At 45.5% G+C, this 10,000-nt stretch overlaps 1 long non-coding RNA gene across 1 annotated transcript in view; it reads left to right on the plus strand.

Annotated features, from left to right (window-relative positions):
* The window catches only part of LOC123492083, a 121,216-nt gene that overhangs the window by 38,323 nt on the left and 72,893 nt on the right, over nt 1-10,000 (plus strand). The gene's annotated exons all lie outside the window — the stretch shown is intronic.

Consider the following 10,000-nt stretch of genomic DNA (forward strand, 5'->3'; position numbering starts at 1 on the left):
AAATGTCCCCTCGTCCAGGAAGGACTCTAGGTCGATTGGTCATACTGTAGTGATGTGCGGGTTGACTCATAACCCACAGTCTCCGGGGTTAATATCCGGGGACGGGATTATTATTAATTCAATATTGATTGAATAAAAGGAATAAAGGAAGGAATATTTTTAAAATAAATTAAATTAATACATTATATAAATTATCAATTTTATTTTTATCTGGCCTATAAGCTTTAAGTCATAACTGTATGCTCGTCTACATGACAATCAAATACTGTTGGGATTGGGCAGAAAAATAGATCCATGCAGGCAAAAAAAGGAGAATGTCAGAGTTTAATTCAATAAGAGAAAAGCTGCGAAATGGAGAGTTGAAAAAGTCCTGTTTTGAGAAAGATTTGGTGGAAGTGGTAAAAGAGGATGATATGCGTCATGATTGTGAGGCGCTATACAAATTAGACAGTCACAAGATGGGGACTTCAAATAGGCGCATGGCATGTCAAGGGAGCTGTATTTATTTATTTTTTTACATTTTAGTCATTTAGCAGACGCTCTTATCCAGAGCCACTTACAGTTAGTGAGTGCATACATTTTTTTCATACTATAACATCTCACATTACCCATAAAATTAACTCCTGCAGAATTAAGCATTTCTTGCAGTGAAATGATTCACCAAATGTAAGCTACATTTTGAGTCGGGAACAGGAGTGGAGAAATATGATTTATTTATTTCAAAATCTTGAGAGAATGCAAGTTCGCAGTTAGTAGTCTGTAGAGGTGCTCTTTATCAACATCATAAAAGCTGATAGTATTTCAACCACATAAGATATGCATCTATGGCAAACTCAAATCTTATCAGAAACATGTTGGGTCATTTTCACAGCTTTCTATTTCCTTACAAACAGTCAAACTGATGTCATTTGGAAACTTTACACAGGTAATCTTTCCTGTTTTTTTTTTTTGTTAAGTTATTGCATTTCTATAATAGCTGGTTAGGGTCGTGGTGCGGGCCTCAGATTGTCACTTTATCACATATAGTCGGGGGGTTGCGAATGGGTTATTAGCAATTGTGGGTGGGTGCGGGTAAACAAACAGCTGACCCGAAACCCACTATCACACTTGTCTTAGCATGCATGACTGGAGAGTATCTCAGATGGACACAGACTGACACGCAACCAGAACACACCTCGGTATCAGACGGATGCATCTACGGCAACACTGGACTAGCCTGAGGCTGGATGGTAAACTCACTTTCTCTGAGGCTGCAGGGGAAACTCACTTCTCTGAGGCTGCAGGGGAAACTCACTTCTCTGAGGCTGCAGGGGAAACTCACTTCTCTGAGGCTGCAGGGGAAACTCACTGTTCTGAGGCTGGAGGGTGAACTCACTTTCTCTGAGGCTGCAGGGGAAACTCACTGTTCTGAGTCTGCAGGGGAAACTCACTGTTCTGAGTCTGCAGGGGAAACTCACTGTTCTGAGGCTGGAGGGGAAACTCACTGTTCTGAGGCTGCAGGGGAAACTCACTGTTCTGGACTGTGCTGACCCCTCTGTCTCCCATTCCATGTACCAGAATGCTGCCATTGGGGAGGACATTATCACCTTTACTGTTAAGGCGAGGCTGCAAGTTCTACTAACAAGATATAACCTAGCACTCTGGTACCCTGTAAACCATGATCCCTTCTGTATTTTACACCCTGCGTTAGACTGTTGCACATCCTGTTAATGGTTGCCGTTCATACAAAGACTTGTATATTGCTAAACATGACCGCCTTGTCGACCTGGTAGCTACTGAGGTGAGACAGGTGTTCTCACCAACAGAACACATACACAAACATTATCTTGTCAGAGGAGCCTGGTTTGATGTAGATGATAATGTGTTTTCTTGTATGGCGAATAAGCCAGATGTTGTTGTTGTGGGGGGAGTCCAGAGGGAGGTACTGATTCTGGAAGTGGGGTGCTCATTCGACTGTTACATGGAGCAGGCTTTTGCAGACAAGCTCCTCAAATAGCAGCCCCTCATGTCATACCTAGTCAGTCTTGGAATACAGATGCAGGTTGGTGGCACTGATATCTGGCAGTCTGGACCACCTACATAGGCTTACTGTACGTGGCCTCCAGATTGCAGGCCTGCTTGAGACCAGAGCAAGGCAGCTGGCGAGGTACTGCTCTGTTTCAGCTGTTATGGGCAGCCTAACTGGCTAGGTACTGGAACCTAACTGGCTAGGTACTGGAGCATAACTGGCTAGGTACTGGAGCCTAACTGGCTAGGTACTGGAGCTTAACTGGCTAGGTACTGGAGGATAACTGGCTAGGTACTGGAGCATAACTGGCTAGGTACTGGAGCCTAACTGGCTAGGTACTGGAACCTAACTGGCTAGGTACTGGAGCATAACTGGCTAGGTACTGGAGCCTAACTGGCTAGGTACTGGAGCTTAACTGGCTAGGTACTGGAGCATAACTGGCTAGGTACTGGAGCATAACTGGCTAGGTACTGGAGCATAACTGGCTAGGTACTGGAGCCTAACTGGCTAGGTACTGGAGCATAACTGGCTAGGTACTGGAGCCTAACTGGCTAGGTACTGGAGCCTAACTGGCTAGGTACTGGAGCATAACTGGCTAGGTACTGGAGCCTAACTGGCTAGGTACTGGAGCCTAACTGGCTAGGTACTGGAGCTTAACTGGCTAGGTACTGGAGCATAACTGGCTAGGTACTGGAGCATAACTGGCTAGGTACTGGAGCATAACTGGCTAGGTACTGGAGCATAACTGGCTAGGTACTGGAGCCTAACTGGCTAGGTACTGGAGCCTAACTGGCTAGGTACTGGAGCATAACTGGCTAGGTACTGGAGCCTAACTGGCTAGGTACTGGAGCCTAACTGGCTAGGTACTGGAGCATAACTGGCTAGGGTTATCCCGAGTGGCACAGTGGTCTAAGGCACTGCATCGCAGTGCTAGCTGTGCCACTAGAGATCCTGGTTCGAATCCAGGCTCTGTCGTAGCCGGCCGCGACCGGGAGACCCATGGGGCACAATTGGCCCAGCGTCGTCCAGGGTAGGGGAGGGAATGGCCGCCAGGGTTGTGGGTTCGATTCCCACGGGGGGCCAGTATGAAAAAAAAAATGAATGCACTCACTAACTGTAAGTCGCTCTGGATAAGAGCGTCTGCTAAATGACAAAAATGTAAATGTAGGTACTGGAGCCTAACTGGCTAGGTACTGGAGCCTAACTGGCTAGGTACTGGAGCCTAACTGGCTAAGGTACTGGAGCCTAACTGGCTAGGTACTGGAGCCTAATTGGCTAGGTACTGGAGCCTAACTGGCTAGGTACTGGAGCCTAACTGGCTAGGTACTGGAGCCTAACTGGCTAGGTACTGGAGCCTAACTGGCTAGGTACTGGAGCCTAACTGGCTAAGGTACTGGAGCCTAACTGGCTAGGTACTGGAGCCTAATTGGCTAGGTACTGGAGCCTAACTGGCTAGGTACTGGAGCCTAATTGGCTAAGTGTCCTTTTACTGCAGTGGGCTGTGTGGGAGAGGTCGTGCGGAGTGTTTCTTGGTAGTCTTAAGCAAATCTAATTTGAAACAAAAGTATACACCTGTACCATGTCAGATATAGAGTTGAAATGTATTACATTTTGAATTTGCATCCCAATATTACACTTTATATACAGCACAGAAGACCGAATGATAACAAAACCGTTATGTGATATTTAATTTTTTTAAATTTTGCTTTGTCATTATGGGGTATTGGGTGTAGATTGATTAGGATTATTATTATTTTTTGATCCATTTTAGAATAAGGCTGTAACGTTACAAAATGTGGAAAAAGTGAAGGGGTCTGAATACTTTCCCAATGCACTGAATATACAGGTCAGTGTCAGTACCTTATTCAATGTGCAGGGGTACTGGAGTGGTCGAGGTGAGTATATACATACAACATGACTTATAGTAGGATATACACGTAAACAGGGCTGATAAGCAACTGGTAGCATGAATATATAAATACTTATGGTAATATGCTAGTGGTATTACATACAGTTGAAGTCGGAAGTTTACATACACTTAGGTTGGAGTCATTAAAACTCATTTTTCAACCACTCCACAAATTTCTTGTTAACAAACTATAGTTTTGGGAAGTCGGTTAGGACATCTACCTTGTGCATGACACAATTGTTTACGGACAGATTATTTCACTTATAATTCACTGTTTCTCAATTCCAGTGGGTCAGAAGTTTACATACACTAAGTTGACTGTGCCTTTAAACAGCTGGGAAAATTCCAGAAAATGATGTCATGGCTTTAGAAGCTTCTAATAGGCTAATTGACATAATTTGAGTCAATTGGAGGTGTACCTGTGCATGTATTTCAAGGCCTACCTTCAAACTCAGTGCCTCTTTGCTTGACATCATGGGAAAATCAAAAGAAATCAGACAAGACCTCAGAAAAAAAATTGTAGACCTCCACAAGTCTGGTTCATCCTTGGGAGCAATTTCCAAACGCCTGAAGGTACCACGTTCATCTGTACAAACAATAGTACGCAAGTATAAACACCATGGGACCACGTAGCCGTCATACCACTCAGGAAGGAGACGCGTTCTGTCTCCTAGAGATGAACGTACTTTGGTGCGAAAAGTGCAAATCAATCCCAGAACAACAGCAAAGGACTTTGTGAAGATGCTGGAGGAAACAGGTACAAAAGTATCTCCACAGTAAAACGAGTCCTATATCGACATAACCTGAAAGGCCGCTCAGCAAGGAAGAAGCCACTGCTCCAAAACCGCTATAAAAAAGCCAGACTACGGTTTGCAACTGCACATGGGGACAAAGATCGTACTTTTTGGAGAAATGTCCTCTGGTCTGATGAAACAAAAATAGAAATGTTTGGCCATAATGACCATTGTTATGTTTGGAGGAAAAAGGAGGCTGCTTGCAAGCCGAAGAACACCATCCCAACCGTGAAGCACAGGGGTGGCAGCATCATGCTGTGGGGGTGCTTTGCGGCCAGTACATCAGGAGACATGGAGGAGGCCGTAGGAGGGCAACAACCCAGCAGCAGGACTGCTACCTCCGCCTTTGTGCAAGTAGGAGCAGGAGGAGCACTGCCAGAGCCCTGCAAAATGACCTCCAGCAGGCCACAAATGTGCATGTGTCTGCTCAAATGGTCAGAAACAGACTCCATGAGGGTGGTATGAGGGCCCGACGTCCACAGGTGGGGGTTGTGCTTACAGCCCAACACCGTGCAGGATGTTTGGCATTTGCCAGAGAACACCAAGATTGGCAAATTCGCCACTGGCGCCCTGTGCTCTTCACAGATGAAAGCAGGTTCACACTGAGCACGTGACAGACGTGACAGAGTTTGGAGACGCTGTGGAGAACGTTCTGCTGCCTGCAACATCCTCCAGCATGACCGGTTTGGCGGTGGGTCAGTCATGGTGTGGGGTGGCATTTCTTTGGAGGTAGCCTGACTGCCATTAGGTACCGAGATGAGATCCTCAGACCCCTTGTGAGACCATATGCTGGTGCGGTTGGCCCTGGGTTCCTCCTAATGCAAGACAATGCTAGACCTCATGTGGCTGGAGTGTGTCAGCAGTTCCTGCAAGAGGAAGGCATTGATGCTATGGACTGGCCCGCCCGTTCCCCAGACCTGAATCCAATTGAGCACATCTGGGACATCATGTCTCGCTCCATCCACCAACGCCACGTTGCACCACAGACTGTCCAGGAGTTGGCGGATGCTTTAGTCCAGGTCTGGGAGGAGATCCCTCAGGAGACCATCCGCCACCTCATCAGGAGCATGCCCAGGCATTGTAGGGAGGTCATACAGGCATGTGGAGGCCACACACACTACTGAGCCTCATTTTGACTTGTTTTAAGGACATTAAAAATCAAAGTTGGATCAGCCTGTAGTGTGGTTTTCCACTTTAATTTTGAGGGTGACTCCAAATCCAGACCTCCATGGGTTGATAAATTTGATTTCCATTGATAATTTTTGTGTGATTTTGTTGTCAGCACATTCAACTATGTAAAGAAAAAAGTATTTAATAATTATTTCATTCATTCAGATCTAGGATGTGTTATTTTAGTGTTCCCTTTATTTTTTTGAGCAGTGTACCTAAACAGGAGTACTAGTGACCAGTAGCAGGATTGTTACGAACCCCGTGGCTCTAAACATCTAGGGTGGATGGACATGAGACCCGTAACATAAATTCATGTAAATTATAAGTGTGACATGGAATAGTGAGAACAAATAAGACACAACTACCATGAACTACCGTCAAACACAAAGTGTTTATTTATGAACACACGGTAAGGGTTTGGGAAAAAGGGCTGAGCAGGACCCAAGAAATGAAACAATAGTGTAAAACCCCTAAACTGATCTAGCCTGCCTAAAGAACCGCTAGGCTACTGCTACCATACAAAAATACAGTGGGTGGTCCGCTCAGGTCTAACTGGTGTTTATAGACAGATTTCGTCCTACGGGTAATGTACGCCCAAGGGCATCTAGCTTAAACCCCCCTTTCCCAAAAAACACACAAAGCTACTAAACAGGGTAATCATCAACTAGCGAGTACACAACACACAGGACACCACCGTGTCCATACTCACATATGGCAAAAAGTCTCTCCCTCTCAACAAACACAAGTCTAGTTTTTATAAAATGGGATGTGTGATTGAACAAACGAATAACAGGTGGTGCAATTAACAGGAATGTTCACTGATTGGTCCAATCAGCAGACACCTCAACGACCACCAATCAGGAACATACAGGACACCTGTGATTAGGGCAGAAAGAGTAGGAACACACAAAAACACAGGATACCTGTATCCGTAACACTCCCCACCCTTAAAAGAGCAAACCAAAATGGTTTGCGACACACGTATTATCACAACACCCAAATTCACAAATCATCCTATCGGGATAACAAAAAAAAACCTAGATCATTACACACGAGACAAAGCATCTGCCAACACATTATCTAACCCCTTTTTGTGGCGGATCTCCAAATTATAATTTTGCACGACAAGTGCCCAACGCATAAGGCGTTGGTTCTGGTTGTACATCCGGTGGAGAAAAACTAAGGGGTTATGGTCAGTATACACTACCACTGGTAATGCAATGGAACCAACATAAACTTCAAAGTACTGCAGAGCTAACAACAAAGCTAGAGCTTCTTGTTCAATGGTGGAATAGTTTGTCTGACATTTGTTAAATTTCCGTGAAAAATAACAGACAGGATGGTCCACTCCACTCTGGTCTTGCTGCAGTAGAACAGCACCAGCACCTCTGGCACTTGCATCTACCTCCAGTTTAAACGGCCGCTCAAAATCTGGCGCAGCAAGAACAGGAGTACTACACAAGAGTGCTTTAGCAGTGTTGAAAGCAGTACAACAATCTTCAGACCATACAAATTTTCTCGCCGGACTGAGCAAATCCGTTAATGGAGCAACTACCGCAGAGAAATTTTTACAGAAACTACGGTAGTAGCCAACCATCCCTAAAAACGGCGTAGCTCTCTTCTGGTGGTAGGTGCGGGAAATGCGTTTATAGCTGAGACCTTGGCATCTACAGGGCGCACCTGACCATGGCCGACCTGTTTACCAAGATAAGTAACAGTAGCCTTCCCAAACTCGCACTTTGCTAAGTTCAGGGTTAGAGAAGCGGTTGCTAGACGTTCACACACTACCCTTAGAGTGTTAACATGATCAGACCACTCAGTTGAATAAATGACCAGATCATCAAGGTAAGCACTACAATTAGGAACTCCAGCCAATACTGTGTTAACCAGGCGTTGGAAAGTGGCTGGTGCGTTCCGCATCCCAAATGCCATGACAGCATATTGTAGGAAGTGATCTGGGGTCACAAAGCAGAGATGTCGGAGGCACGTGGGGTTAACGGCACCTCCCAGTAACCTTTTAGAAGATCTAATTTGGTTACATAGGTAGCAGCACCAACAGTATCAATACAGTCATCCAGTCTGGGTAACGGGGAACGAGTCGGGCACTGTGACAGCATTGACTTTCCGATAGTCCGTACATAATCTGGATGTCCCATCAGGTTTAGGAACCAGAATGCACGGAGAACTCCAAGGACTTGAACTTGGCATAGCCAGGTTATTCTCCAGCAAATAACCGACCTCACCCCTCATTATCTTTCTCTTAGCGACGTTGACACGATAAGGATGTTGCTTGATAGGTGCAGCGTTTCCAACATTAATGTCATGTTCTAACACATTTGTACATGTAGGAACATCATTAAAAAGACATGGAAAGCTGTGTAATAGTCTCACAATATCATCTGACTGTCTGTCCGTTAAATGAATCAGGCTTGACGGGAGAGACAGCAGCATCTCTGAATTGGGCAATCTAGCACACTGCTGCTGAGTATTGCGCAACTCCAAACCATCTCCGTCCACATCATTAACATGACCTCCCACTAAAGCCGTAGCAGCAACAGAGACAGCCGACTCGGCCAGTTTCTCTGGACTGTCTACCTGAGTAACGGGTCTGTTGTGGTATGTCTTCAACATGTTAACGTGGCACACACGAGATTGGCGTTTTCTATCAGGAGTCTGTATCACATAGTCAGTTTCAGTTAGTTTCTTTTCAATGACATAAGGACCAGCGAAACGTGCTGACAATGACGCTCCTGGCACAGGCAACAACACAAGAACTTCGGTCACCTGGCTGCAGTGAACGAGAAACAGCCTGTGTGTCATAGTGTCGTTTCATCCGTTTCTGTGAGGAAGACAGCGCTTCCTTTGCTAGAGCACAGGCAGCATGTAGGCGCTCACGAAAGCGACTAACGTAGTCCAACACATTTTCTTTCACACACAACTCTTGTGACAAAAACTGATCCTTAAGGACTTTCATAGGTCCTCTCATGGTGTGTCCAAACACCAGTTCAGCTGGGCTGAACCCTAGGGATTCCTGTACTGTCTCACGGACAGCAAACAACACTAGAGGAACTCCCTCATCCCAATCTTTCTCAGATTCCAAACAATATTTACGGAGCATAGACTTCGGGGTCTGATGCCCAGCGTTCAAGCGCACCCTGAGACTCTGGGTGATATGCGCTTGACACACGGTGTGTAACTGACAAGGATTTTAACACTTGTTTGAAAAGTTTAGAAAGGAAATTCGTACCCTGATCAGTTTGTATCACCTTAGGTAATCCAAAAGTTGAGAAGAATTTGATCAACGCTTTACTCACCACCGGAGCAGTAATCCTTCGCAGAGGAATGGCCTCTGGGTACCTGGTGGCCACACACATAATTGTCAACATAAACTGGTTACCAGATTTTGTTTTTGGTAATGGTCCAACACAATCAACCATCACATGTTCGAATGGTTCACCTATGGCCGGTATGGGACAAAGAGGCGCGGGGGAAATAACCTGGTTCGGTTTCCCAACTACTTGACAGGTGTGGCAAGTCCGACAGAACTGAGCCACATCTTGTTTTAAACCAGGCCAAAAGAAATGTTGCAAAACACGATCATAAGTCTTGGTGACTCCCAGATGTCCGGACCACTGGTGATCATGAGCGAGGGATAAAACATTTTGTCGAAAGGCTGTAGGAATCACTATTTGGTAAACAGCATTCCAATCTCCGCCAGCGTCAACATGGGATGTCCATTTACGCATGAGGAGATTACCATCAATGAAGTATGCCATGTTTTTCTTCTTTAGCTCGTCTTTTGAGACAACACTAGAAAAACATTTAGCCAGGCTAATGTCAACCTGTTGGTTAGCGATCAGCTGCTCACGAGTAACTGGTAACTGTATTGCTTCAGCAACAAGTTCCACATCCTTCTTCCTTTCTCTGGGCTGTTGGTCAGACTGCACCAGCTTACCAGAGGTAGCACCCGAACTATCCTCTGGGTCACACTCTCTGAATAGAATCGTGTCTGACAAATCTACCACTTCACCCACTTGTCGTGCTTGAGCACGTGTGACAGCACAAGCGGGGAACACATCTGGATAACCCTGTGTTAAGAGACTGGTCACTTTTATCCAA

This window comes from Coregonus clupeaformis, chromosome 12, assembly GCF_020615455.1.
Source record: "Coregonus clupeaformis isolate EN_2021a chromosome 12, ASM2061545v1, whole genome shotgun sequence".
Lineage (NCBI taxonomy): Eukaryota > Metazoa > Chordata > Actinopteri > Salmoniformes > Salmonidae > Coregonus > Coregonus clupeaformis.